At 43.4% G+C, this 27,537-nt stretch overlaps 1 protein-coding gene across 2 annotated transcripts in view; it reads right to left on the reverse strand.

Annotated features, from left to right (window-relative positions):
* The window catches only part of RGS6 (regulator of G protein signaling 6), a 436,918-nt gene extending 421,545 nt beyond the window's left edge, over positions 1 to 15,373 (reverse strand). For both annotated transcript variants that reach the window (XM_040412145.1, XM_040412143.1), the window contains exon 1: positions 15,160 to 15,373. The gene's annotated coding sequence lies outside the window, so the exon portion shown is untranslated. The remainder of the gene's footprint in view (positions 1 to 15,159) is intronic.
* Positions 15,374 to 27,537: the final 12,164 nt, after the last annotated feature.

A 27,537-nucleotide genomic window follows, 5' to 3' on the forward strand; every position in this document is an offset into this window, starting at 1 on the left:
CCCCCCCCCACCAGCCCCCCCCCCCCACCAGCCCCCCACCAGCCCCCCTTCCCCTCACCACCACTTTTTTTTTTTTTTTTTCTGCGTGCGCTGACTGGCCGGCACTTTTTAGCGTCCGTCCACTGTTAGCGCATCGCCCGCCCCACCACCGCACCACCCCACCGACCGCTGATCAGCGTTGTACCGCTGATCAGCAAATTTGAACTTTTTTTTTCCTAACAGTTGCCCTTTCTTTTTTTGCCTTTTTTAGTACGTGAACACCCGTTGCCCCCACACACACGCACATATAATAAAGGTTTCCACACACGCACACATACACGAACACACACCCATGGCCCGCCGGATGTTCTCGGCCGAGGAGGCATACGCCCAGATTGCCTCCGACTCTGAGAGCCCCAGTGAGGATGAGGATGACCCCACGTTCCTTTTGTCATCCGCATCCTCCTCATCATCATCGGATGACGATGAGCCACCAAGGCGGCGGAGACGCCACCAGGCGGAGCCAGGGGCCCCACATGCTAGGGATCCTGTGGCCCACCCTAGTACGAGCCGCCCTGGGGTTCGTACTGGTTTCCCGGCCCACCAAATAAGTCCACCGGAGCCCCCTGCCGATGAACTTAGTTGGTGTCCCCCAGTGGACTTTGAGCCTGAGATTCCGGATTTTGCTGGCAATCCTGGAATCCAGATTCCCACAGTGGGGTTTACTGAAATTGACTATTTTAGTTTTTTTTTCAGTAACCCACTGGTGAATCTGATGGTGGAGCAGACGAATCTGTACTCCCAACAGTTCGTCGCTCAAAACCCAGGCTCATTTTTGGCTAGACCCGGTGGCTGGACGCCGGTCAGTGCAGCCGAGATGAGGACATTTTGGGGCCTCGTGCTGCATATGGGTCTAGTCCAAAAACCCAGTGTCAGGCAATACTGGAGTGGGGACGTCCTATACCAGACCCCACTGTACAGTATGGTCATGACACGCTCCCGGTTTGAGGCCGTCCGGAAATGTCTGCATTATTCCGATAATGCAGCATGTCCACCCCGACGTGATCCTGCCTATGACCGGCTGTATAAGATACGGCCGGTCATCGATCACTTTGGGGCCAAATTCATGGAGGCCTACGTACCTGGAAGGGAGGTCGCGGTTGATGAGTCTCTCGTTGCGTTCAAGGGGAGACTCAGTTTCCGCCAAAACATTCCCACAAAGCGGGCGAGGTATGGCGTGAAGCTATACAAAATTTGTGAGAGTACCTCAGGGTACACTTACAAATTTCGTGTGTACGAGGGGCGAAATTCCCGTATTCAACCCCCAGAATGTCCCCCCACTCTGGGTGTTACCGGGAAACTCGTGTGGGACCTTATGTACCCACTGCTGGATAACGGTTACCACTTGTACGTGGACAACTTTTATACCAGTATCCCCTTGTTCAGGTCTCTTGCCGCCAGATCCACATTCGCTTGTGGGACCGTGCGGAAAAATCAACGCGGCCTCCCTGCCTACCCCCTCCAGGTACCTATCCCCAGGGGTGAGACCTGTGCCCTTGCCAGTGGAAACCTGTTGCTGGTCAGGTATAAGGACAAGAGGGATGTCCTTATGCTGTCCACAATCCACAGTAACAGCACCACCCCAGTCCCTGTGCGAGGTACCGCGGCAACGGTCCTCAAGCCCGATTGTATCGTCGACTACAATCGGTATATGGGAGGAGTTGATCTCTCTGATCAAGTCCTCAAGCCATATAACGCCATGCGCAAAACCCGGGCATGGTACAAAAAAGTTGCGGTCTACTTGGTGCAGGTTGCCATGTACAACTCTTTTGTACTATCCCGAAGCGCTGGCAGCACAGGGACATTCCTCCAATTCTATGAGGCAGTCCTCAAGGCCCTGATCTTTTCGGACCGGGAAAGAGTACCTCGGGAATTGGAGGCGCCCGGATCGTCCCTGGCCAACACTTTCCAGGTGTGGTCCCCCATACTGGAAAGAAGGGACGAACCCAAAAAAAGTGCAGAGTGTGTCACAAGAGGGGGATACGGAAGGACACCACCACTCAGTGTGACACGTGCCCCGATCATCCGTGCCTCTGCATTATCGATTGCTTCAGGGAGTATCACACTTCCATGGAGTACTAAATTTTTATAATCCCCAACAGTCCACTAGAGAACATAAAAAACTATGGCTCTCAGACTTTGGAGACATGGAAACATTTTTTTTTTCCCAAAAAAATATTAGTTTTAGTGCAGGCATCCTCAAACTGCGGCCCTCCAGATGTTGTAAAACTATAACTCCCAGCATGCCCAGACAACCTACAGCCATCAGCAGGGCATGGTGGGAATTGTAGTTTTACAACATCTGGAGGGCCGCAGTTTTTAGGATGCCTGCTTAGTGTCTCCAAAGTCTGAGAGCCATACATATTGGGCATCGTCGCGTGCGTAAAAGTCGTCGCTATAAAAATAACTTTTGCCCAAACGCTTCGGATGAACGGTGTTAAAAATATAAAATAAAAACGGTGCCAAAACACCCATTTTTGGGCAAAATTTCCATTTGAATCCTTTTTGCCGGTAATAAAGCAAGGGTTAACAGCCAAACAAAACTCAATATTTATGGCCCTGATTCTGTAGTTTGCAGAAACACCCCATATGTGGTCGTAAATGGCTATATAGCCGCACGGCAGGGCATAGAACGAAGGGAACTCCATATGGTTTCTGGAAGGCAGATTTTAATGGACAGTTTTTTTTTTTACACCATGTCCCATTAGAAGCCCCCCCTGATGTAGCCTAGACTAGAAACTCCAAAAAAGTGACCCCATCTAAGAAACTACACCCCTCAAGGTATTCAAAAGTTACTTTACAAACTATGTTAACCCTTTAGGTGTTCCACAAAACTAAATAGCGAATGTAGAAACAATTTTAGAATTTAATTTTTTTGTTACATTGCCTCAAAAAGAGTAATATAGAGCAACCAAAAATCGAATTTACCCCTAAAATAGTCCCAAAACAACAACCACCTTATCCCGTAGTTTCCTAGATGGGGTCACTTTTATGGAGTTTCTACTCTAGGGGTGCATCAGGGGGCTTGAAAGGGTACATGGTGTCAATAAACCAGTCCAGCAAAATCTGCCTTCCAAAAACCATATGACATTCCCCTTCTTCTATGTCCTGCCGTTTAGCCAAACAGTAGTTTACGACCACATATGGGGTGTTTTTGCAAACTACAGAATCAGGGCAATCCATTTTGAGTGTTGTTTGGCAGTTAACCCTTGTTTTACTCCTGGAAAAAATTGATTATATTGGAAAATTTTCCAAAAAATTGAAATTTCAAAATTGTTTCTCCATCTGCCATTAACTCTTGTGGAACACCTAAAGGGTTAACAAAGTTTGTAAACCCAGTTTTGAATACCTTGAGGGGTGTACTTTCTTAGATGGAGTCACTTTTTTGAAATTTCTATTCTAGGGGTGCAACAGGGGGCTTCAAATGGGACATGGTATAAACAAAACCAGTCCTGCCAAATCTGCCTTCCAAAACCCATATGGTGTTCCCCTCCTTCTATGTGCTACTGTTCGGCCAAACAGTAGTTTACGACCACATATGGGGTGTTTTTGCAAACTACAGAATCAGGGCAACCCATTTTGAGTGTTGTTTGGCAGTTAACCCTTGTTTTACTCCTGGAAAAAATTTATTATATTGGAAAAATTTTCAAAAAATAGAAATTTCTAAATTGTTTCTCCATCTGCCATTAACTCTTGTGGAAGACCTAAAGGGTTAATAAAGTTAGAAAAAACAGTTTGGAATACCTTGAGGGGTGTAGTTTCTAGAATGGGGTCATTTTTGGGAGGTTTCTATTATCTAAGCCTCACAAAGTGACTTCAAACCTGAACTGGTCCATAAAAAGTGGGATTTTGAAGATTTCTGAAAATTTCAAAATTTGCTTCTAAACTTCTAAGCCTTGTAACATCCCCAAAAAATAAAATATCATTCCCAAAATGCTACAAACATGAAGTAGACATATGGGGAATGTAAAATCATCACAATTTTTGGGGGTATTACTATGTAGTACAGAAGTAGAGAAACTGAAAGTTTGAAATTTGCTAATTTTTCAAAATTTTTGGTAAAAATTGTATTTTTTTATGCAAAAAAATTAACTTTTTTGACCCAATTTTAGCAGTGACATGAAGTACAATATGTGACGAAAAAACAATCTCAGAACGGCCTGGGTAAGTCAAAGCGTTTTAAAGTTATGAGCACTTAAAGTGACACTGGTCAGATTTCCAAAAAATGGCCTGGTCCTTAAGGTGAAAATGAGCCCGGTCCTTAAGGGGTTAAGGGCCAAACTGGAACACACAGTATATCTGAATATCAGAGCATGAATGGTGATCTGTCACATAAGCTTTTGTACTACAACTTCAAACTAATAGTACAGCCACTTGACATTGGTTAGGCCATCCCTGGTCATAAATGGTTTTATGAAGAAAGAAAAACCTTCTAAGACGCAGGAAGAAAAAGGCACAACAAACTGACAACATTTAGCCTAAATGTATTATCAATTTAGTTTCTAATTTGATAAAAGGAACTGAATACTTTAAAGCGCTGAGGTTTCCTAGATCACTAACCTTGGCTCACCTTGCATGCAGCAGAAGACAAAAGCAAACTGCCCGAGGACCTGCAAACAAAGGGAGGGCGCTCAGCTCCAATCACTGATAATCCATTATACATTTCCAATCTCAGATCGACACTGACAGAAATATAATTACAGTCTGTGCTTCATAAGTAAGATGACAGCGGAAGCGCAGAGCGCAGGGAAAAAGCTTTAGGTCCCTAAGATGCTATCTTACTCACTTGAGTATTGTATACCTGAGCATGCAGAATAATCCATAGCTCTCTACACTTGCATCAATAAATCTATTATTTACCAGAATGTTAATTGAACAATTATTTATTTACAAGCATAGGGTGCAGGGGGGTTGATCATAGTCTGAAGAATTTCCTTTTAGGGCTTGAGCCGCTTTCACACAGTCAGTGTTTGGTCAGTGATTTACATCAGTGATTCTGAAGCCAAATCGAGGCTCTAAACACAGAACAGGTACAGATCTTTCCATTATACCTCATCTTTAGGAAGCATCCATTCTTGGTTTTGGCTCAAAATCACTCAAGGAAATCACTGATCAAACACTGACTGTGAATGCAGTCTTAGGCTACATGCACACGACCGTATGTGTTTTGCGGTCCGCAAAAAAAAACGGATGACGTCCCTATGTCATCCGTTTTTTTTTGCGGATCCATTGTAACAATGCCTATCCTTGTCCACAAAACGGACGACAATAAGACATGTTCTATTTTTTTTTGTGGGGCTACAGAACGGACATACTGATGCGGACAGCACACGGTGTGCTGTCCGCAATTTTTGCGAACCCATTGAAATGAATGGGTCCGCATCCTATCCGCAAAATAAAACAAAAAAACGAACGGACACGAAAACAAAATACGTTTGTGTGCATGCAGCCTTAGTCACATGTCTGGAGTCACAGACGTGTGCAGTCCATGTACTCCACACATGGAACCATTGGTTTCAAAGTGTTTATTCATACATTCTTGTTTCATACTAACCGTGAGTCCGTGGAAAAGCAATGGAGACCTGCTCTACATTGGTTTATGTTGCAGACCAAACACCCATTGAATTCTATGGTATCTGCGTTCTATCAGTGGTTTTCATAGACCATTGGTCGGAGATGCACTCTTTTTCAATCTAGTAATGCACGTGGAGTACAGACGACACACGGAGGGAAAAAACTGACATATGGGCCAAACATGGACCCTTCTAAGTCTTAGTTTGGTGTTCCAGAGGTGATGGGGTTGGATATGGATGGCGAGGATTGTTCTTCCACACCACAAGTCTGTTCTAGAATAGAATTATATCCCCCACAGAATGTTAGGGGCATGGCCAGAATGGGATTTGCCCCTCATGGTGTCATTGAGACATAGAATAATTTTGTGGTATTTTCTCTCCCCCCCCCCCCCCCCCCCCATTTTTGTGATTTTCACCTCAGATTTACAGTAAGCCGGTGACAGTTCAGACAGCGTCAGGATTGGTCAATTTGGTTGCTGGATGGTTGCTGGGCAAGTTTACCCAGCGTTACCATTGGTTAAATCTGTTGCTGCCTGGTTGCTGGGCATATTTCTAATTTTAAATTGAACTTTGATTGGTGGAGGGTCTCTTGTGGCGGGAATTTTAGCTATTTATGGAGTGGCTTACATTGAGGATTCAGTCACCGTGTCAAGATTCAAGCTGGAAGTTCGTCCCGCCCCCAAAAAGATAAGCTGTAATGGACTTTATTATTTATGGGTATTTCAAAGTTATAATGGTATATTAACTTTTGGTAATTTTATGTTACCCCCAAAATTTAATAAAGACCGCGGCCATTCCATCCACACTGGTGGTTATTATTTATTAGGTTATTTATTATATTGTTTGGGTATTGAATATGACACCATAAAAATTCTGGAGAATCTTTCCTCCGAACTCTGTGGTGTGCTGTTACTCTGTTACTGCTCCTAAAATGTATGAATACATTTACAATGGAGCGGAGCTAGTTGGGCGAGAGGGTTCCATACACAGTTTGACACAAATGAGCTGACAGTGTCAGACAAAGTAGGGACATGCCCATTTTAGAAGGGGAATGGTAACACCCAATTTATTAAATTTAGAAATTTTCCATAACTGTTAATTCATGGGCAATACAAGTATATTTCATGGGGAATACAATAATTTACTAAAACAGACAAGTAAGGAAGCTGACAGGTCTTTTTAAACAAAGAGCCACAAGGGACAGATTTTCTACAGTGGAAGTTCCATGGCAAAATCTGCAAAAATCAGTGGCAAAATCTGCATCTGGATTTGTGATAGCTTTTGCTGCAATTCCGCAGCATAAACAACATGATATGGATATAAATCCTACACTGCAGGTCAATGCTTCTGTTGGTTCAGTGCAGATCTTTTATGCAAGGTGTGTCTGATCTGGAGAAATCTTTTTTACTTTGCAGGTACTGTATATGCTGTGGATTTTCCACTTGCAATTGCATGGTGGACAGTCTAGGCTGTGATGGCTAACCTCCAGCACTCCAGCCTTGGTAAAACTACAACTCCCAAGATGGACATTTGCTTGGCTGTTCTCAGAACTCCATAGAAATGAAATGGAGCATGCTGGGAGTCGTAGTTTCACCACAGTTGGAGTGCCATCAGAGCATGTCCACTCATTGTAGTCGTACTCCAAGTGTATAGTCAGATAAGGTGGATATGCTGGCGGGCAATCGGCAGCAAAGTAATGAGATTTTATCATTTTCTCGTATATATGCTGCAAATAATCTGCAGTATGTCAATTTTGTTGATCTTTACAGATTTCACCGCTTGCAATGCATAAGGAGAAATACACTGTAAAATGTGCTACAAATGTGCATGCAACTTATGCGCTTCTCCCCTCTGTTAGTCAATACAGGGATAAGACTGGCGCTACTCTGGCATTCACCCGCAGGCTCAATTTCCTTTCTACGCTCTTGACAGGTCCAGATAGTGAACAGGATGGATCAGTAAGATGAAATTCTCTGTACGATAAAATGCTCAGCATTTCTACATCCTAGTTCCAGGAACAACCATGAAAATTGATCCTGACATCATCAGAAGTTAGACATCTGCCATCTGTATGTGATGGTGGTATGTGCCCTGCCACCTGAAATGCTCTCTAAGTCATAAGGAATATTCTAATATGTTTTCAAATCAAATAAATATTTAACATGGTTTTATCCTCATATTAGAAACGGGTTGCAATTTTAAATATGAAATTAAAAATAGTTGAAATTAATATGAAATAAAATAATATTTTTTTTAGTGTTTTGCGATAAGCTGTGCAAAGTCAAAGTTAATGTATTCAGTCCGAGGACTAATAGCTCTGGCACTGGATTTTCCTTCACAGGAAAAGTAGAACACAGTATTTTCATTACAAAGGACAGAAACGGTGTTATAAATAACACTAAGGCGTCCAAAAATTATATAAACTGGTGAGAAAAAAAAATTCCCAGGGATGCACCACTGCACTAGTGAAAAAAATACAATGACATTGATTACACATTTCTATTTAAATGCTAAACTCTGACACAGGGTTTAATTTCATCATACAATTGAGACAGAACAGGCTTAGAGGCCAGTATTACAGCCAAGCATATAATGACTGCATGGGGTTCACACATTCGTTCATATTGATAATGGAATATGGGTAAGACAGATGTGAATAAATATTTACTAGGTGTTAAATCTCCCCCATTCCACTCATCCAAAAATTATTTGCATCTGCTAAATCAAGAGTCAACTGCATATCCATATAATACAGACCTAGAAACAGCAAATACTCTATAATGCAAAAAAACATTTAAAAAAAATTCCAAAAAGTGAGTTCAACCATTTTACTCACATCCATTGGTAATAGGAGCAAACAATCAAGCATACAGACGTGCAATATAATGTTTTATACCGTATACATGAAGCATAATAATATTACAGACTATAGCTACTAGAGATTGGGTCGTTGATCCAGGGAGTTATTCTGATTGGAGTCGGGAAGGAATTTTTCCCCTTAAGTGGGGAAAATTGGCTTCTACCTCACAGGGTTTTTTGCCTTCCTCTGGATCAACTTGCAGGATGACAGGCCGAACTGGATGGACAAATGTCTTTTTTCGGCCTTATATACTATGTTACATCGGGGAGATTCAACATGGCGCTCTCATGGGATGACAGCTAGAGATTCTTCGGTCAATTGTAAGCGATTACTCTAAGTGAAGACATCTAGAAACTGCAGCAACAAAGCGATAGGTAATACAAGCTCGAAGGAGTGGCCCCTCACGTGCTTACGCACATATCATGTACAGACCGACCATCAGTGGATCTGGAAGCAACATCAGCACTAGAACTGTCCATTTAGACTAGAGCGTTATGGATTATAGGTCACCAAACAAGATGCCAGGCATCAGGACTCGGGGACTGTGGATATGCATCTAATTGATGAATCTGGAATTAAAGAATAAAATGAAAATACCAGCTGTCCAAATGTATGGTGCCAACTGTAAAGTTTCACAGCGAGGCAATAGTTAACTCGAGCCGCTTTTCTTGGAAGAAGAAAAGTATATGAAGTCTTTAGAATGCAGCAATGTGTACTTCCATGTTGGTGGCAACAATTTGGAGAATGATCTTTCATGTTCAAGAACCAAAATCACTGAAAATAATGCACTAATACAATAGATGCAAACATTATATATGGACTAAGACCTCACTCTGATCTGATAAAATCTGAGACTTTCAGACAATATATCTGTGTCTGCCTACCAGGGCCAGGGTGGTCTCAGTCAGGCAGGACTTTATCATATCAGAATGAGGGCTTAGTCCATATATAATGTTTGCATCTATTGTGTTAGTGCATTATTCTAGGTGATTTTTCTATTATAAATACATTCATGTACATTTATTACATCGTGCAAGATGTTTTGTATCTTTTTCTGTGATTTTTGATTATGTCCAAGAACAACAATGCCTTTGTCGCAATTATAATTTGCCAAGTGTGATGTGGAACATATAGTATACACAACAGCCCCAAAGGGCACAAATTCCCATTTTAAAATCGTCTCATCACCATTGTTTAAAATAAATGTTACATTTTAAGTGTAAAATAGGATAACACCACGCAACGGATTAAAATGATCAGCCAACCACTCGGTTTACAAATCCCTTACGTGTAAATTGTTAGATGTATGAAACCTTTAATATTCCTCAGGGCGTCTCATTAGTATGAGGGGCATAATAACAAAATTCTGATGCTATATAGCCAACAGAATGAGTGTGTCCCCCTCACAATAAAGCAAAGAGCAGAATCTGTAGTCAGGCTAGATACGGCACAGGGGTTGTCAGACAAGAGATCACGCGTTCGCTGGTTACTGGACACTAGAAAACTCAAAGGCAGAGCATCAGGCAAGAAGGTGGAACCATTGCCCAGCTACATAGGAAGGCAGATCAGCACCTTAGTCAGCAGGTGAAGGACAAACTCTAGTTTGACAACCGGGCCTGTCTGGGAAAGCTGGACAGCGGCGGACATGGCCACCAGCGTAACACATGTAAAGGGAATATAATCTATAAAGACTACTGGTTATATGTCTGTCATATTACCTGCCATCCACATAGATCACTATTTGAATAGAGGCACTGTACTGCAGCAGAGTTCATCTACATGCCACCACCAGTACATCTTATTAGATATTATATGAATAGATTGGATGTTATTGGAGTATTGCAAGCACACTCATACAGGCTGTACATTCACTTCACTAATATTAGTCATGCTGTAATTCACTCTTTAACTAGACGACAGTGTACTGATAAGACTTGGGCAGCACAAAAAGAATGTGCTATCTGTAGTGCTCTAAGAAGCAATTTGGGTATTTGATTTGGGGGTTCTCCCCCTTACGGGTTCCCAATTCAGCCTCACTCACACACAGCAAACAACTTGCACACACCTCAATTCTTATTTATGTGTTAGGCCCAGTATGCTAAGCCCACACACTATCTGATATTTTACTAAGCGATTGATGGCCTACAAAGTATAGCATAACCCTCTGACATGTTTCACTGGCTAAGCAGCTTCATCAGGGGACATGGGGATGCCAAAATCCTCATTACTTATAGGTTCAAAAGACCCTGCTTCTCTATAATCTCCAATCCACGGCTGAACATGCTGAGTGATGTGCTGACTGGCTAATCAACTTTTCCAGGCTTCATACATGTCAGGGATGATGGCGATCACATCATGACTCTCCCCACTGCGCACGCGGTCTGCTTAGAAGTGAATGCACAGCCTGTATGTGTGTGCTTGTAATAGCATGCAATCTTCAAACATAATATAAAATAAGAAATACTGGTGGTGGCACAAAGGTAACTCTATTCAAAAAATTATCTACGTGGATGGCATGTAAGGCTACTTTCACACTCGCGTTTGGTGCAGATCCGTCATGGATCTGCACAAACGCATCCGTTCAGATAATACAACCGCATGCATCCGTTCAGAACGGATCCGTTTGTATTATCGTTAACATAGCCAAAACGGATCCGTCTTGAACACCATTGAAAGTCAATGGGGGACGGATCCGTTTTTTATTGTGCCAGATTGTGTCAGTGAAAACCGATCCATCCCCATTGACTTACATTGTGTGTCAGAACAGATCCGTTTGGCTCAGTTTCGTCAGACGGACACCAAAATGCTGCAAGCAGCGTTTTGGTGTCCACTTCCAAAGCGGAATGGAGGCAGAAGAAAGCCAAACTGATGCATTCTGAGCGGATCCTTTTCCATTCAGAATGCATTAAGGGCAAAACTGATCCGTTTTGGACCGCTTGTGAGATCCCTGAACGGCTATGGTATATCAATATGCCTTAGACTTTTCCTCCCATTCATCAGCGCAGGGCGCACTATGAACAGCGCTGGCAAAGCACTCAATGTAGGAAGGCTATTATAGCTAAATGATAACGTACATGGAAGATATACTGTATTGGTATTCTGGTTAAACTGCCGTGTTGGCACTTTGCAATAAATAAGTATTTGGGTTGCAGTTTGGGCACTCGATCTCTAAAAGATTTACCGTCTCTAGTCTAGTCCATTAACTCCTTCCCTTTAAAGAGGATAATATAGTGGCACTTATTGTGCGTGGGACACAATCATTCTGTTGGCTATATAATGTAAGGCTACATACACACGACAGGGAATTAAAAACGGATAAACTGTCCATTTAAAAACTGACCCATTCAATTGTATGGAGGCAGTCGGCCAGTGAAAAACAGACAAGATAGAACATGTTCTATTTTTTGATGCCCGTTATTCACTGGCTGTGAGCAATCCCATAGACGACCATTGTTCTAAAAACAGACGTGAGATGGCCATTAAAAAAATTGGTCCATTTTTCACTGTCGTGTGCCTCATACTAAAGAGACATCCCCAGGAATATAAAATAAAATAAGAATTGATGAAGAAGTCAGCTCTAGACTTCGAAACGAGTTTGGGAAATCTGCATACAGACAGACAATTAACTGACATTGCCTTAGAAGCGCCTACAACCAAGAAAGATCTCCCAGGAGCACCCACTTGTCCGAACGCCAGAAGCCCACGCAATACCGGCGCTCATCCAGCGCCATACACGTGGGACGCCGCTCAGAGAAAGGCCCGCTCGACTCGGGTGAATACACGGGAACATCCACTTCAACATCAGCGACAGTCTCTTCAAAGAGAAAGGAGACCGGTGAGCGACGAGACCCAGAACAGACATCGAGAAAGGTAACACAGGCCAGCACATTGAATTCGGGTGGGACGCCGCCCAATCCTGGCCTGTCATCTATACCCTAATTTTCTGTACAACACGATGGTCTGTGAATTTTGTTGATTTTCTCACCTGTGACCGGCTAGCACCATCTGCTCTAGACCGCAGCACCATTTACCTCACTGTGTACCTCACAGCATTTTGAGTTATTCCTCTCCTTTGCCACTAAGCCGAGATCACCCACATAGGGTCACCTTACCCTCATCTTATTTTTATTTTTATTGCCTATTATTACCTTTATTTTTATTTTTATCTTTATTCTTATTTTTACAATTCTTTACACAATTCCTTTATTATTCCTTCACCTCTATCATACAGGTGAGACTTTTAGTTCTCATCGGACATTCTGGACCGACCACCACCAGGTCTTTTTATTAACTATTTTTAGTATTAATAAATTCTGCTTCTTCCTATATTTGAGTGCCGGTCTATACTTTCATTTGCATTATACTCCTTCTGACTGGGTGAGTCAGACCAGATCTAGAGCACCTCTCATATTGCAACACTTGGTGAGCCGTCCCTTCCACACAGTCCTTAAAATAAGAATTTGTGCCCTTTCAGGTTTTTGTGTATACTATTAGCTTGGTTTCCCAGTGGGAGTGATGTGTGTAAATGAGGCAGAACATGGGTTAGCAATCTTCAGCATTTTAACTGTTGCAGAAATTACAACTCTCAGCATGCTCACTTGCTTGGGCGTTCTTCAAACTTCCTTAGAAGCGAATAGAGCATGCTGTGGGCTGTAGTTTCACAACCAACCGGAGTGCCGGAGTTCATTGACCCCTGATGTAGATGAACTAGACTGGCTTGTATGGACATATGATCCAACATCACAGCTCTTGGAGTGCAGTGGAACGCATTGCTGACTGATCAGTATCTGCATGTGACTTCATTATTGCTCCTGTGGACACTGATTCTTGTAGTCAAGTCTAAATTTCTAAAGGAAAGACTTTGCAGAAGAAATGGCTGCTATACGAGTATGGGCATCATGCAATATTCTACTCAAAGTCAAGCTGGAATGCACCTGGGCTCCAACCATCGACTCTCATATTAAAGCCTTTTGTAGAATGATCAACCAAGATATAAAACACACAATATAATTGGAGCCAGTTCAACAGAAGAAAATTTAACCTCCGATATGACCTCAAGTCGAGACACTTAAGACGGCTTGCCAACCAAAACCATAAAGCCAAACACAATCCATAAACAAATACTAGGACATCAATATAGAAATATGACAGCAAATCAGACCTAATGGATGGCTCAACTCAAAATTAAACTGCCAATATCATCCTCTGTACTAAAATTAACACACAACATCCTCCTTCCATGGTAAAATGAACACACAAACAGCTGAAAGCATAGTAAGAAAAATTCTGTGAGGAGCTCCATGTAATATTACAGAAAAGAAACATAATAATACATCTAAAATGCATCTATTAAACCAGGCCAAAAAAAAAAAGATAAACCTTAAAATACATTATAGTTTTAGGTCTTTGAGTAATGCGTTATGCTCATCTAAAAAACACATTAATCCTAATCCACACACACAGAGAAATATATTAACTATACAACAGCTATAATAATCTCCCATTTCAAGGACATAACACAGATTTAAACAGGTCAACCACAGAAGGTAGAGCTTCAGATAGAGTACCCATCACCCTCCTCATCCTTGATTAATGGTTCTGCACAAACCCAGCTTGTTCGATTATACCGACTATGGATTGAAATTATTATCAGGGACATTAGAAGATAGATCAAACACAAATACCTGAACATCCTAATCGGGATACTACCAATGGACCAACATCAGTAGACCATCATGTCCATACTCACTTAGCAACCAAAGTCAAACCGCTGATAATCAGGAGACTGAGTTGGTGACAACATGGCGCTCTACTAGATCGGCACGCGTTATCAATTTTTGACTCTAAGTGCCACCTAACTGTACCAATCCTTGAAATGTTTCTCCCAAAAATTGTAATCTAACAAGCACATTTCTACATACCTAGAATTTGACTACTTTGTAAAAATGGATAGACTGTATCTAAACCATCTGAGAGTAAAAAGTGCCATAAACTATGCTTACGTAAGCCATCTAAAACATTTACGCATAAGAGTTCGCATGCGATGGAGTCCATTTTTTATGAAACAGATTTAACTAAATGAAATTCAGCAGGTTGTAATATGCCACAAGTCTGCAAACGCAGGAAAAGGAACTTCCCACCATTGCCCCTTTCATTATTTTAACATAATCCCTACTCCACACACACACACTGAACCCCCCTTCCCTCCCAGACCTCAGCCACGGTCCATACACCTATTCCGAGAGGATACAATAAGCTACCAGGATCCTCGTATAATGCAGTCCGGCATCTGACACAAATTCGAGGAGCATTGTGAAATTCCAGGATGATGCTAGATTAACACAACCTATGATTGCCGCCTGACTTCTTACTAGAGGCATCAATGGCAGACAGTGTAATCACTACTCCCCCCACCCTCCCCAACAAGACAAAGCAGCAGTGCCATACCCCAACACTACACAAATTCCAACACAAGCAGCATCCCCTCCTGGCATCTCTGTGGCTGCCATGGTATCTATGATGTGGCAGTGCCTGTGCTAAATGTCGTCGGTGGAGAAAGGCGGTGTATATAAATGTATAATGGCAGGGACCATACACCCTTACCACAGTGCCTCAGCCAGGAAAGGCATACAATATGATGGAGCGGTGATCCTGATGTGTGATACATTGTAACCCAGCTGGGATTACCTTAGCAACCAGAGAATCCGCTTCTCCCCCTCCTCCTCCAGCTGCTTCCTCTGCTTTCTCTCTTATTTTCTATCACAGGCTGATGGAAGCTCGGTGCATGGTTCCTCCGACACTTGGGGGGGAATCAGCCCCAATATCTGCTCAGTCCAAGGAGGGTGGTGGGAAGGCAGCCTGAGGGTCCCCCGGAGACAGGTCCATCCCTATACGTGCACAAGAGCTGCTGAGGATGGATGGGAATAAACAGGACAAGCTGCTTCCCACCTCCTCCTCCTCCTTCTCCTCCTCTGCCAGGAGGATGCTGCAGTAGCCAGAGCGCCCTCTGCTGGAGAAACTAGATACAGCCAAGAACAATCTAATACCACGCAATATTTAATGAAATCAAACATCTTCATTGATCAGAAAATTGAGGTCAATTAATTCAGACATGCACCCACGCACTACAGGGTGACTATTAACATAGAAACAGTATAGTAAATATAATATTGCAAGATATACAATGCCTAAACAATCACTACCCCCACAAAAGCAGTGAAAAACAGACACTATTGTAATAATGTCAAAAAGTAAAATCAATATACAGACCACTAATGGCACCCGCTAACCCAACGCTGCTTTGTGCATGTGTATGTAGACATATATACGCGATGACAGACCCTTAGGCCCCTTTCACACGAGCGAGTTTTCCGAGCGGGCGCAATGCGTGACGTGAACGCATAGCACCTGCACTGAATCCTGACCTATTCATTTCAATGAGCGTTTTTTTTTTTTTCATGTTGTGCGAAAAACGCAGCATGTTCTATATTCTGCATGACTCACGCAGCCCTGTCCCCATAGAAGTGAATGGGGCTTCAGTGAAAAATGCATTGCATGTTCTATATTCTGTGGTTTTCACGCAGCCCTGAATATAGAGAAGTGGAAAACGGATTGAATCCGGATGCAATATGGAAGCAATCTACATAGATGCAATGCGTTTTTCACTCATAGTTGCTAGGAGATGTAGATTGCTATTCTTCAGTGTTTTTTCATGCGTGTGAAAAACACATCGAAAACTGATTGCGCCCGCACGGAAGAAACTGAAACTGAACCACTGAACGCAATCGCAGACAAAACTGACTGAACTTGTGTGCAAAACCATCAGTTTTTTCCTTAACAGACCCTGAGAGAATCCGTAACGCTCGTGTGAGAGAGGCCTTAAAGGGGAATGGGGCTGAGCTGTGATACCAAGCACAGCCGCTATACAATGTACGGCATTGTGGTTGGTGAGCCAGAGAAGGCCGCGGAGCTCAGAGGAGCCCCACTGCCTTCTCAAACAACTGATCGGCAGGGGTCCCAGGTGTCGGACCCCCACCCCCTATCCAGAGGATAGGTCATCTGTATAAAAATCTCGGAAAACCTTTTTAACTAGAACACAACGCGTATGGCCACCCTGCGCCACATAAAATAAATGATTGGGGTGGAGCAATAGAAGGGACGAAGGAAACGGGGAGAAAGAAAAATTAAGAGACAGATTAACAAAAGTATGAAATAAGAGCCTATAGCAGTGTAAATCAGTCATGTTTAAACTACACCCATAGAACATCTATGAATACCTACATACTGTATATAAAAATGATATACAAAATCCAATTCAAGCATTTGATAATAAATATAATAGTGAATATTAAAACAAAGACAGTGGCACAAAGTAAAAGTGGTAAAGTGCGACAGTGAAAAGTATGAGGTGAAGATAGTGAGCGTGTCGTGAGAAGTGCCACAAATACAACACAAGGTGAATAACAAACCCCATTACCACAAATAATACCGTTAATCACGTCATGTAAGGGTCCATTCACATGTCCGTATGTGTTTTGCGGACTGCCCATCACCGGCACTCTCATAGAAAATGCCTTTTCTTGTCCGCCATTGCGGACAAGTATAGGACATATTCTATTTTTTTGCGGAACGGAGGTGCGGATCTGGACAGCACATTCCGGCCCCATTGAAAATGAATGGGTCCGCACCTGTTCCGCAAAATTGCGTAACGGATGCGGGCCCATTTTGCGGACGTGTGAATGGACCCTAAGGCCTCATGCACACGACCGTTTTTTTTTGCGGTCCGCAAAAACGGGTTCCATAGTTCCGTGATCCGTGTCCGTTTTTCCTTCCGTGGGTCTTCCTTCATTTTTGGAGGATCCACGGACATGAAGGAAAAAGTCGTTTTGGTGTCCGCCTGGCCGTGCGGAGGCAAACTGATCAGTCCTGACTTACAATGCAAGTCAATGGGGACGGATCCGTTTGACGTTGACACAATATGGTGCAATTGCAAACGGATCCGTCCCCTATTGACTTTTAATGTAAAGTCAGGAGTCCCTATTATACCATCGGATCGGAGTTTTCTCCAATCCGATGGTATATTTTAACTTGAAGCGTCCCCATCACCATGGGAACGCCTCTATGTTAGAATATACCATCGGATTTGAGTTACATCGTGAAAACTCAGATCCGACAGTATATTCTAACACAGAGGCGTACCCATAGTGATGGGGACGCTTCAAGTTAGAATATACTACGAACTGTGTACATGACTGCCCCCTGCTGTCTGGCAGCACCCGATCTCTTACAGGGGGCTGTGATCAGCACAATTACCCCTCAGGTGCCGCACCTGAAGGGGTTAATTGTGCGTATCATAGCACCCTGTAAGAGATCAGGGGCTGCCAGGCAGCAGGGGGCAGACCCTCCTCCCTCCCCAGTTTGAATATCATTGGTGGCCAGTGTGCGGCCCCCCCTCCCTCCCTCTATTGTATTATCATTGGTGGCCAGTGTGCGCCCCCCCCCCCGGCCCACCCTCCCTCCCTCTATTGTATTATCATTGGTGGCCAGTGTGCGGCCCCCCGACCCCCCTCCCTCCCTCTATTGTATTATCATTGGTGGCCAGTGTGTGCCCCCCCCCGGCCGCCCCTCTATTGTATTAATATCATTGGTGGCCAGTGTGCGGCCTCCCCTCCCCCCCCCCCTATCATTGGTGGCAGCGGAGAGTTCCGATCGGAGTCCCAGTTTAATCGCTGGGGCTCCGATCGGTAACCATGGCAACCAGGACGCTACTGAAGTCCTGGTTGCCATGGTTACTTAGCAATATTAGAAGCATCATATTTACCTGCGCTGTCTGTGACCGGCCGGGAGCTCCTCCTACTGGTAAGTGACAGGTCTGTGCGGCGCATTGCTTAATGATCTGTCACATACCAGTAGGAGGAGCTCCCGGCCGGTCACAGACAGCGCAGCAGGTAAGTATGATGATTCTAATATTGCTAAGTAACCATGGCAACCATGACTGCAGTAGCGTCCTGGTTGCCATGGTTACCGATCGGAGCCCCACCGATTAAACTGGGACTCAGAACGAAAATCTCCGCTGCCACCAATGATATTAATACAATAGAGGGGGGGGGGGCGCACACTGGCCACCAATGATATTAATACAATAGAGGGGGGGGGCGCACACTGGCCACCAATGATAATACAATAGAGGGAGGGAGGGGGGGCCACACACTGGCCACCAATGATATTAATACAATAGAGGGGGGTCCGGGGGGGAGCACACTGGCCACCAGTGATAATACAATAGAAGGAGGGAGGGGTGGCTGGGGGGGGGGCGCACACTGGCCACCAATGATATTAATACAATAGAGGGGGGCCGGGGGGGGCGCACACTGAGGGGTTAATTGTGCGGATCACAGCCCCCTGTAAGAGATCGGGTGCTGCCAGGCAGCAGAGGGCAGTCATTACACGTTCGTAGTATATTCTAACTAGAAGCGTCCCCATCACTATGGGAACGCCTCTGTGTTAGAATATACTGTCGGATTTAAGTGAAAACTCAGCTCTGAAAAAGCTTTTATGCAGACGGATCTTCGGATCCGTCTGTATGAAAGTAGCCTACGGACACGGATCACGGATGCCAATCTTGTGTGCATCCGTGTTTTTTCACGGACCCATTGACTTGAATGGGTCCGTGAACCGTTGTCCGTCAAAAAAATAGGACAGGTCCTATTTTTTGGACGGACAGGATACACGGATCACGGAGGCGGATGACAAACGGTGCATTTTCCGAGTTTTCAACGGACCCATTGAAAGTCAATGGGTCCGCAGAAAATCACGGAAAACGGAACAACGGCCACACACAACGGTCGTGTGCATGAGGCCTAAGGCTGACATTGAACCATTCAACTCCAATATAATACAAGTCATCAAAATCTAAAACATTATCCATATGAGTCTCGTGACATTCATCAGTGCAAATAATTAATAATATCCCAACCCCAAAACCTAGAAATAGCGAAAAATAAAAGAAAACAGACGATTCTGGCCTATTTCTTAAACATGCATGCTTGTGCTATGATGTCAAATGATCTGTGGATAGGGGATAAGTTGTCTTAATGGAACAACCCTTTTAAGCTTCAGATAGGGGTCAAACTGAATGCCCCAGGTGAGGAGAAACCCAACTACACCTCTGCACTATGCGCCAAGACATTTATGAATAAATTGACAGCTGCGTATCGCGAGGGCTACATTGTGACTGTGGTGGCAACTTGCATGTTGTAATCTGACTTTCTGGCTTTCATTAGTTGCAACGCAGTTAGCACTAAAACTCCAGAATTGTTATTACATGGGATATCTACTAAAACAGACAGGTCAGGAGAGATGACACATGATAGGATGTACTTACAAGACTTTAAAGGGAACCTGTCATCAACTTTATGCTGACCTCACTGAGAGCAGTATAATTAGTGACAGAAATGCTGATTCCAGCGATGAGCTAATAGTAAGTGGTCGCTGAGAACCAGCATCACAATCATTGCAGACTGGGCCTGGAAAAGAGTCACGACCTCCTGAGAAGAGTCCTGGTTATTCATGATCTCCTGCTCTCCTGCCCACCTGCTGATGGCTGACAGTCTTCTACCTAGTTTTCTCTCTTTCTCTCTAGGAGAGAACTGCCAATCATCAGCAGATGGGGAGAGAGCAGGAGATTAGGAATACTCAGCATAAAGTGGATGACAGGTTCCCTTTAAGGCCTCACTCATGTGAGTTCTGTCAGTAAAAAATTTACGTTTTCTCTCTGAGTTTTCCTTCAGTTTGCTGCAGTGTTTTCTGAAAATATATTAAGTTCATGCATTTTTTCCATGTGGATGCAATCAGTTTTTGATGTGTTTTTCACACACATGGAGATAAACTGAACAATGACATTCAACATTCCCTAGCAACCACCAGCGGAAAATGCTTTGATTTAAATGCTGTCCGTTTTTCACGCAGGTCCCATTCATTTCTATAGAGCCAGGGCTGCATGAAAAACGCACAATGCAGAACATGCTGCTATTTTTACTGAAAGCAGAGATGATCAATAAAAAAAATGATGCTCATGTGCACAGACCCATTGAAATGTATGGGTCAGGATTCAGTCTGGATGCTATGCATTTGCAACACCTATCTAATCCAGACGGGAAAACTCGCTTGTGTGAAAGAGGCCTTAAGGGATTTACCAGTAATAATGAACCCTTAGGGCCCTTTTACACGGGCGAGTTTTCCGCACGGGTGCAATGCGTGAGGAGAACGCATTGCACCCGCACTGAATCCGGACCCATTCAGTTCTATGGGGCTGTGCACATGAGCGGTGATTTTCACGCATCACTTGTGTGTTGCGTAAAAAAATCGCAGCATGCTCTATATTGTGCTTTTTTCACGCAACGCAGGCCCCATAGAAGTGAATGGGGCTGCGTGAAAATCTCAAGCATCCGCAAGGTTTGTAGGTGATGATCGGGATGGGGACCCGATTATTATTTTCCCTTATAACATGTTATAAGGGAAAATAATAGCATTCTTAATACAAAATACTAAGTAAATTAGGGATGGAGGGGTTAAAATTTTTTAATTAAATTAAACTCACCTCATCCACAGTAAATTAGGGATGGAGGGGTTAAAAAAATAAAAAATTTAATTCACCTTATACACTTCTTCGCGCTGCCCGGCTTGTCGTCTTTCTTCTTTGATGACCTGGGAGAAAAAGGACCTTTGGTAACATCACTGCACTCATCACATGGTTCGTCACATGGTCCATCGCCATAGAAACATAGAAACATAGAATGTGTCGGCAGATAATAACCATTTGGCCCATCTAGTCTGCCCAATATACTGAATACTATGGATAGCCCCCGGCCCTATCTTATATGAAGGATGGCCTTATGCCTATCCCATGCATGCTTAAACCCCTTCACTGTATTTGCAGCTACCACTTCTGCAGGAAGGCTATTCCATGCATCCACTACTCTCTCAGTAAAGTAATACTTCCTTATATTACTTTTAAACCTTTGCCCCTCTAATTTAAAACTGTGTCCTCTTGTGGTAGTTTTTCTTCTTTTAAATATGCTCTCCTCCTTTACCGAGTTGATTCCCTTTATGTATTTAAAAGTTTCTATCATATCCCCTCTGTCTCTTCTTTCTTCCAAGCTATACATATTAAGGTCCTTTAACCTTTCCTGGTAAGTTTTATCCTGCAATCCATGTACTAGTTTAGTAGCTCTTCTCTGAACTCTATCTATATATCTTATCTATATCCTTCTGGAGATATGGCCTCCAGTACTGCGCACAATACTCCAAGTGAGGTCTCACCAGTGTTCTGTACAGCGGCATAAGCACTTCACTCTTTCTACTGCTTATACCTCTCCCTATACATCCAAGCATTCTGCTGGCATTTCGTGCTGCTCTATTACATTGTCTTCCCACCTTTAAGTCTTCTGAAATAATTACTCCTAAATCCCTTTCCTCAGATACTGAGGTCAGGACTGTGTCAAATATTCTATATTCTGCCCTTGGGTTTTTACGCCCCAGGTGCATTATCTTGCACTTATCCACATTAAATTTCAGTTGCCAGAGTTCTGACCATTCTTCTAGTTTTCCTGGACCATGTGATGGACCATGTGATGAGCGCAGTGACGTCACCAAAGGTCCTTTTCTCCCAGGTCCTCCAAGAAGAAAAAAGAAGACAAGGCGGCCTGCGCGAAGAAGTGTATAAGGTGAGATAAATTTTTATTTTTTTTAACCCCTCCATCCCTAATTTACTTCTGCATTAAGAATGCTATTATTTTCCCTTATAACCATGTTATAAGGGAAAATATTAAAATCTACAGAATACCTAACCTTCACACGGGCACTTAGGCCTAGCTCATGCTTTAGTGATTTGGACAGTGTTTTTCATCAATGATTGTAAGCCAAAAACCAGGTGCAGGTCAAAAACATAGAACAGGTGTAGATCTTATCCTTATAACTTATCCCTGTGTAGCCTTCACTCCTGGTTTTGGCTCACAATCACTGATGGAAATCACTGATCAAATTACTTAAGTGTAAACTAGGACTTAACTTACTTAGTTTTCTACTGATGACCTATCCTATGGATGGGGGGGGGGGGGGTCTGACATCTGGCACCCCTGCTGATAAGCTTCTTGAGAAGGCAGCGGCGCCCCTGTGAGCGCTGCAGCCTTCTCCAGATTTTCCTTGGCCAAGTGAAGACACATTCATTGATCATGTGGCCTAGGAACGGCAAAGCCTCATAGAAGTGAATAGGGCAGAGTGCAATACCAAGCACAGCCACTATACAATGTATGGCGCTGTGCTTGGTAAGCTGCGAGTAGGCAGCCGTGCTCACAGGTGTCCTCTCAAACAGTTGATCGGATGTTGGATCCCTACCTATCAGATACTGATGATGTATCCAGAGGATAGGTCATCAATATAAAAATCTTGGAAAACCCTTTTAAGGCCCCTAGATTGCATCACCTACTGTAAGACTCATACCTACCTGCTCCTACCACTCTGGTCATGCATGCTGACTCCCAGGTGACCATGACCATGCCCCAGCCAGAAGAAAACAAGCCAGGGACCTGAAGATGGAACAATAAAAGCCAACACGCAGAACAGGAACAGTGGGAAAGAAGTATGAATCTTTCAGTAGGCGATGCAGGCATCAAGGTTTTCATTTAATGGTTAATTATTCCTAGAAAAAACCTTTAAAGAGGATCTCAGGTGGCACCAAGTATTTACAAGGGGGAAGGGGCTGCATGTTATTATGGAATTGCTCATATCTGCATAATAAAAAATAACGGATCTCAGACAAAACCGACTAAGGCCTCCTGCACACGACCATATGGTTTTGCGGTCCGTTTTAAACTGATCAGTTTTTCCAGTTTTTTTGTTTCAGTAGTGTTTCCGTTTCCCTTGAATGGGTCCGGACCGCGATCCGTCCGCACCGCAAAAAAATGTGAATGGGTCCGCATCCATGATGCAATGAGCACATGGCCGGTGCCCGCATATTGCAGACCCGCTGTTTGCCGCCCGCAATACGGGCCACGGCCGGCAACTGCCGTGTGCATGAGGCCCTAGCTATGAAGATCACTTCTGATGCAGTCACCGGTCTTTAGGCATACAGGTGCAGACTATTAGGTGAAGCTGTGAGCAGGTGCGCGCTATAGCTCTGTATGCTCGGATGAAAGCCAGATGTTATTTTGTGCTCTTTATATGGATTGATCATTTACAAAAAGAAAAAGAAGAAAGTATCTTGTTAAGAGCACATAGCCCCCACTGCCAACTGACAGGTTTTAAACAAAATGCGAATTTTTTATTTAAAATATTTTTTTTGTTCATCTTGTAGAAAATGGATATTTCATGCTCTTTTTTTTTCTGCTGCAGAAAAAATGCACTTAAGAAAAATCACTGAAGTGTTTCATGAAAGAAAACAAAATGAACTCCTGCTTACCGTTTATGAATACTGTGCGTTACACTGAAAATGAACAATTTGGAATTCTAGGACAAGATATCGCAAAAAAATAAAAATAAAAATATGAATGACGATGTTTTTAGTTGAGAAATGAAAAGGCTTTACCAGAACACAAAAACGTAATTTCCTTACGGCAAATGTACATGACTGCGTGCTGGCCCTTCCGTGCATTGGGGACCGCAAATTTGCGGTCCCCAATGCACGGCAACATCCGTGTGGCGACCGCAGACAGATCCAGACCAATTCAACTTGAATGGGTCCGTGATCTGTCCGCACCGCAAAAAAGTAGTGCATGCACTACTTTTTTGCGGTGCGGAGGCACCGACAGAAAACCCATGGAAGCGCTCCGTAGTGCTTGCGTGGGCTTCCATTCCATGCCTCTGTTCCGCATCTCCCGGATTGCGGACCCATTGAAGTGAATGGGTCTGCGATCCGTGATGCACACGGCCGGTGCCAGTGTATTGTGGCAATACGGCCACGGGCAGCACACGGTTGTGTGCATGAGCCCTTAGATTTGGTGTTTTTGCTCTGTATAGAAACAACAGTAACCTAGGAGGATGTTAGCGTCACAAAGGTATGCAAATGTCTCATCAATGTAAAAAGGGCTTTCAGCAGAAATAATCCCATTCAGATATAAGTGGTAGTAAGGCCTCATTCATATGTCAGTAAATCAAGGATGTTGCTGTCTGTGTGACAGTATTCAGACCCATTGGTTTTAATGAGTTTATTCACACATCCTTGTTTTTGCACTGACCCACAATAGAGACTTGCGCTACTTTGGTCCATGGTGCAGACTGAACACAGCAATTGAAATAGGTTCGTGAAAACCACTGACTTCCATGTTCTGTCATTGACCATTGGTAGGAGATGCTCTGGAAATCCATTTTCAGCCTAACAGTGCATGTGAAATATAGATGACACACAGAGGACAAAAGATGGAAATGTGGGACAAACACGGACTGTACACAGCCATCGTCACAGATGAAACATGGCCGCCTTGTCACGAATATTGTCGGAACATGGACATATAAATGAGGCCTTAGTCACAGAAATTACCGGTACTGCTGCAAATATGCACCATGTGTATTACCCTTATACCTTAAGCTACTTTCACACTTGCGGCAAAGTGATCCGGCAAGCAGTTCCGTCGCCGGAACTGCCTGCCAGATCCGGCAAAACGTATGCCAACTGATGGCATTTGTAAGACTGATCAGGATCCTGATCAGTCTTAAAAATGCCTGATCAGTCAAAAAAATACATTGAAATGCCGGATCCGTCTTTCCGGTGTTATTTTTTTCACCTTTTTTTTTCGGTCTGCACATTCCGGTATTTTTAATGCCGGATCAGGCACTAATACATTCCTATGGGAAAAATACGGCATTCAGGCAAGTCTTCCGTTTTTTTGGCCGGGGATAAAAACTGTAGCATGCTACGGTTTTATCTTTTGCCTGATCAGTCAAAATGTCTGAACTGAAAACATCTTGATGCATCCTGAACTAATCACTCTCCATTCAGAATGCATGGGGATATATCTGATTAGTTCTTTTCCGGCATTGAGCCCTTTTGATGAAATTCAGGGCCGGTAAAGAAAAACGCAAGTGTTAAAGTACCCTTAGGCCTCTTTCACACGGGCGTCATGGATTTGGGCTGGATAAGATGCAGGTGTGTCGCGGGAAAATGCACGATTTTAATGCGTTTTGCACGCGCGTGAGAAAAATTGGCACGTTTGGTACCCAAACACGAACTTCTTCAGAGAAGTTCGGGTTTGGGTTAGGTGTTGTGTAGATTGCATTATTTTCCTTTATAACATGGTTATAAGGGAAAATAATAGCATTCTTAATACAGAATGCATAGTAAAATAGGGCTGGAGGGGTTAAAAAAAAATCTCTAATAATTTAACTCACCTTAATCCACTTGTTTGTGCAGCCTGGCTTCTCTTCTTTCTTCAGGACCTGGGTAAAGGACCTTTGATGACATCACTAAGCTTTTCACATGGTCCATCACATGATTCATCACCATGGTGATGGATCATGTGACGGACCATGTGATGAGCGCAATGACATCACCACAGGTCTTTTTCCTCCTGCACAGCAAAGAAGAAGAAAGAAGAGATGCCGGCTGCGTGAACAAGTGGATTAAGGTGAGTTAAATTATTTTAGCTTATTTTTTTTAACCCCTCCAGCCCTATTTTGCTAAGCGTTCTGTATTAAGAATGGTATTATTTTCCCTTATAACCATGTTATAATGGAAAATAATAATGATTGGGTCCCCATCCAGATCGTCACCTAGCAACCATGCGTGAAAATCGCACCGCATCTGCACTTGCTTGTGATTTTGATACAGCCCAATTCACTTCTATGGGGCCTGCGTTGCATGAAAAACGCACAAAATAGAGCATGCTGCGATTTTCACGCAACGCACAAGTGATGCGTGAAAATCACCGCTCATGTGCACAGCCCCATAGAAATGAATAGGTCCGGATTCAGTGCGGTTGCAATGCGTTTACCTCACGCATTGCACCCACGTGGAAATCTCACCCATGTCAAAGAGGCCTAATAGTTTCATCAAATAAAGGTTATTTGTTGTATTTCTGTATTAATTCCTCACATGTTTTAAGATCTCAGCTTTCTGCCATTCAGTAAGAGCCTTCAGCTTTTATTTCAAGGGGCTAAAGATTTGTTTTGGTCATTAAGATGCATTGCTGGTTAACATTGTATGTAGTCCAGTTATCAGAGCTGTAACCTGTGGACCTGAGAGAAAAATCACACAAACAGGACAGATATGGATTCTACTTTCCAACTGAATGACAGTAAGACGGGATCTTGAACATCTTGAGGAATTAAAGGGCATCTGTCAGCAGATTTGTACTGAAGGCATCTGTGTTGGTCCTACATTGGGCCCACATTGCTGAGAAAAATGATTTTTTAATTAGAGATGAGCAAATCAAAGCCAACAAAGTGCGATTCTCCGCGAAGCTGAATTTCCTTGTGCTTCGTGGTAGTGAATCGATTTAACCTGAAATAATGTAAAAAAATTAAAATCATACTTACCTCCTCCATTTGCTCACGACGGGACGGCCACCGCCATCTTGATTGAAGATCTTGGCCGAAATCCCGTGCGTGTAAGATTTCGCGCAAGATCTTCAAGTAAGATGGTGGCGGCTGGCCCATCGCAAGCAAATGGAGGCGGTAAGCATGATTACATTTTTTTAATGTTAATTTTCAATTGTATTATTGCTCTCACATGTATGAACAAGGCATCTGAGGGGTACAATGATGGGGAGCCGCGCTATCGTCGCTCCCTGTCATTGAGTCCGCTAATTACAAAAAAAATGCCGAATCAAATTTTCCACTTTGCTCATCTCTAGTTTTAATATATGCAAATTAGCCTCTAGGAGCAACGGGGGCGATGCATTTACACTTAGAGACTCAGCTCTCTCTGCAACTGCTGCGCCCTCTGCACTTTGATTGACAGGTCCAGGCATGATGACGTTTAGGGACATTTTTTATAGTAGGGGCGCCAACGGGGGCATTCATTTTACTGGGGCCTCTGTTAAGCGACGCCAACACAGCTTAACTTGGCCGGCA

Source organism: Bufo bufo, chromosome 11, assembly GCF_905171765.1.
Source record: "Bufo bufo chromosome 11, aBufBuf1.1, whole genome shotgun sequence".
NCBI lineage: Eukaryota > Metazoa > Chordata > Amphibia > Anura > Bufonidae > Bufo > Bufo bufo.